We start from the raw sequence: 3,363 nt of genomic DNA on the forward strand, positions 1-3,363 counted from the left end.
CTCTGATCATTAGTGACCTTGAGCCTTTTTTCATATGTCTATTGGCCATCTGTATTTACTCTTTGGAAAAGTATCTGTTCAGATCTTCTGCCCATTTTTAATTGCATCGTTTGTTTTTTTGTTTTTGAGCTGTATGAGTTCTTTATATATTTTTTTGGATATTAACAAAATATATCTTATTATGGATATCTTATCAGATGTATCATTAGTGAATATCTTCTCCCAATCAGTTGGTTGTCTTTTTGTTTTGTTGATAGTTCCCTTTGCTGTACAAAAACTTTTTAGTTTGATATAGTCCTATTTGTTTATTCTTTCTTTTGTTTCCCTTGCCTGAAGATGTATATTCAAAAAGAAATTACAGTTAACATAGTTTATTGCTTATGTTTTCTTCTAGAGTTTTATGGTTTCAGGTCTTACATTTAAGTCTTTAATTCTTATTGAGTCTTTTCTTGTATATAGTGTAAGAAGATGGTCCAGTTTCATTTTTTTCATGTATCTGTACAATTTTCCAAGCACCATTTATTTAAGAGACTGTCTTTACCCCATTATATATTCTTGCCGCCTTTGTCACATATTAAGTGAGCAGATAGGTGTGGATTTATCTCTGGGCACTCTATTCTGTTCCATTGATCAATGTATCTGTTTTTATGCCAGTATCATGCTGTTTTGATTACTGTAGACTTATAGTATAGTTTGATATCAGGTAGTGTGATACCTCCAACTTTGTTCTTCATTCTCGAGATTGCCGTGGCTTTTATGGTTTCATATAAATTTTAGAATTATTTGTTCTAGCTCTCTGAAAAATGCCATTGGTATTTTCATAAGGATTGCATTGAATCTATAGATTGCTTTGGATAGTATGGTCATTTTAATGATGTTAATTCTTCCTACCCATGAGCATGGTATCTACTTCCATTTATTTACATTTTCTTTTATTTCTTTTTACAATGACTTATAATTTTCTGAAAACTGATCTTTTACCTTCTTGGTTAATTTTAATTCCCAAGTATTTTATTGTTTTCAATGTAATTGTAAATGGGATTGTTTTCTTAATTTCTGTTTCTGAAAGTTTGTCATTGGTGTATAAAAGTGCCACTGACTTCTGAAAATTTATTTTGTAACCTACTACTTTACTGAATTCATTGATCAGTTCTAACAGATTTGGGGGTAAATCTTTAGGGTTCTCTCTATATAGTATCATGTCATTGACAAATAATGAGAGCTTTATTTCTTCCTTTCTAATTTGGATGCCTTTTATTTCTCTTTCTTGTTTTATAGCTGTGGCTAAAACTTCAAATACGATGTTGGAGAGGAGTGGTGAAAGTGGGCATCCTTGTCTTCTTCCTGATCTTAAGGAAATGCTTTTAGCCTTTTCACATTGAGTGTGATGTTAGCTATAGGCTTGTCACAAATGGTCTTTATTATGCTGAGGTATGTTTCCTCTCTTCCCACTTTTCTGAGAGTTTTTATCATTAATGGATGCTAGATTTTGTCGAACGCTTTTTATGCATCTATTGATATGATCATATGGTTTTTATCTTTCTATTTGTTAATGTGATGTAACACATTAATTGATTTACGGACATTATACCAACCTTGCAAACCAAGAATAAATCCAACTTGATCATGGTGTGTGATATTTTTAAGGTATTGCTGAATCCAGTTTGCTAATATTTTGTTGAGGATTTTGCAATGTTCATAAGAACATTGCAAAATCCAACTTGATCATGGTGTGTGATATTTTTAAGGTATTGCTGAATCCAGTTTGCTAATATTTTGTTGAGGATTTTGCAATGTTCATAAGAGATATCGGGCCATAATTTTTGTTTTTTGTAATGTCTTTGTCTGGTTTTGGAATCAAGGTAATGGTGGCCTCACAAAAGGAGTTAGGGAGTCTTCCCTCTTCTTGACTTTTTTGAAAAAGTTTGAGAAAAATAGGTGTTAATTCTTTGAATGTTTGGTAAAATATGCCTGTGAAGCCATCTGGTCCAGGACTTTGTTTTTTGGGAGGTTGTTAATTACTGATTCTATTTCATTGGTGCTAATCGTTAGGTTTAGATTTTCTATTTCTTCTTGGCTCAGTCTTGGAAAATTGTATCTTTCTAGGAATCTGTCCATTTCTTCCATATTGTCCAAGTTGTTGGCAAATAATTGCTTGTAGTATTTTCTTATGATCCATTGTATTTCTGTGGAGTCCATAGTTAATTCTCTTCTTTCATTTCTGATTTTATTGATTTGAGTCCTCTCTCTTTTTTCTTTGATTACTCTGGCTAAAGGTCTGTCAATTTTGTTTATTCTTTCAAAGAACCAGCTCTTGGATTTGTTAATCTTTTGTATTGTTTTTCTAGACTCCATTTCATTTATTTCCACTCTGATTTTGATTATTTCCTTTCTTCTATTAACTTTCAGCTTTGTTTGCTATTCTTTTTCTAGTTCTTTAAGTGTAAGGTTAGATTGTTTATTTGAGCTTTCTCTTGTTTCTTTAGGTAGGCTTGTATTTCTATGAATTTCCCTCTTAGGACTCCTTTCACCGTGTACCATAGATTTTGAGTCATCGTGTCTTCATTTTCATTTCTCTCTAGGTATCTTGATTTCTTTCTTGACCTCATTGATAACCTATTCTTTGTTTAGTAGCATGTTATTTAGTCTCTATCTGTTTGTGTATTTTCTAGTTTTTTTCTTGTAGTTGATTTCTCATTTCATACCATTGCGATCGAAGAAGACGGTTGATATAATTTCAATCTTCTTAAATTTATCAAGACTTGTTTTGTGTCCTAATATGTGGCCTATTCTGGAAAATGTTCCATGTGCACTTGAAAAGAATGTATATTTTGCTGCTTCGGGGTAAAATGTTCTGAAAATATCTATTAAATCCATTTGTTCTAGTATGTCTTTTAGGCCTATTGTTTCCTTGTTGATTCTTGGCCTGGAGGATCTGCCCATTGGTGTCAATGGGATGTTAAAGTCTCCTACTATGAGTGTATTACTATTGATCTCTCCTTTTATGTCAGTCAATAATTGCTTTATGTATGTAGGTGCTCCTACGTTGGGTGCATATATGCTTACTAGGGTTATGTCCTCTTGATTTACCGATCCTTTTATCATTATGTCTTTGTTTTAAAGTCTATTTCATCTGATATAGTTTACCCCAGTTTTGGGTTTTTTTTTTTTTTTTTCATTTCCATTTGCATGAAATACCTTTTTCCATCCCTCTACTTTCAGTCTGGAGTGTCGTTTGATCTGAAGTGGGTCTCTTGTTTTCTTATCCATTAGGTTACCCTATGTCTTTTGGTTGGAGCATTTAATCTATTTATATTTAAAGTGATTACTGATAGGTACATTATTACTGTCATTTTATTATTC

This window comes from Pteropus vampyrus, unplaced genomic scaffold (assembly GCF_000151845.1).
Source record: "Pteropus vampyrus isolate Shadow unplaced genomic scaffold, Pvam_2.0 Scaffold509, whole genome shotgun sequence".
Lineage (NCBI taxonomy): Eukaryota > Metazoa > Chordata > Mammalia > Chiroptera > Pteropodidae > Pteropus > Pteropus vampyrus.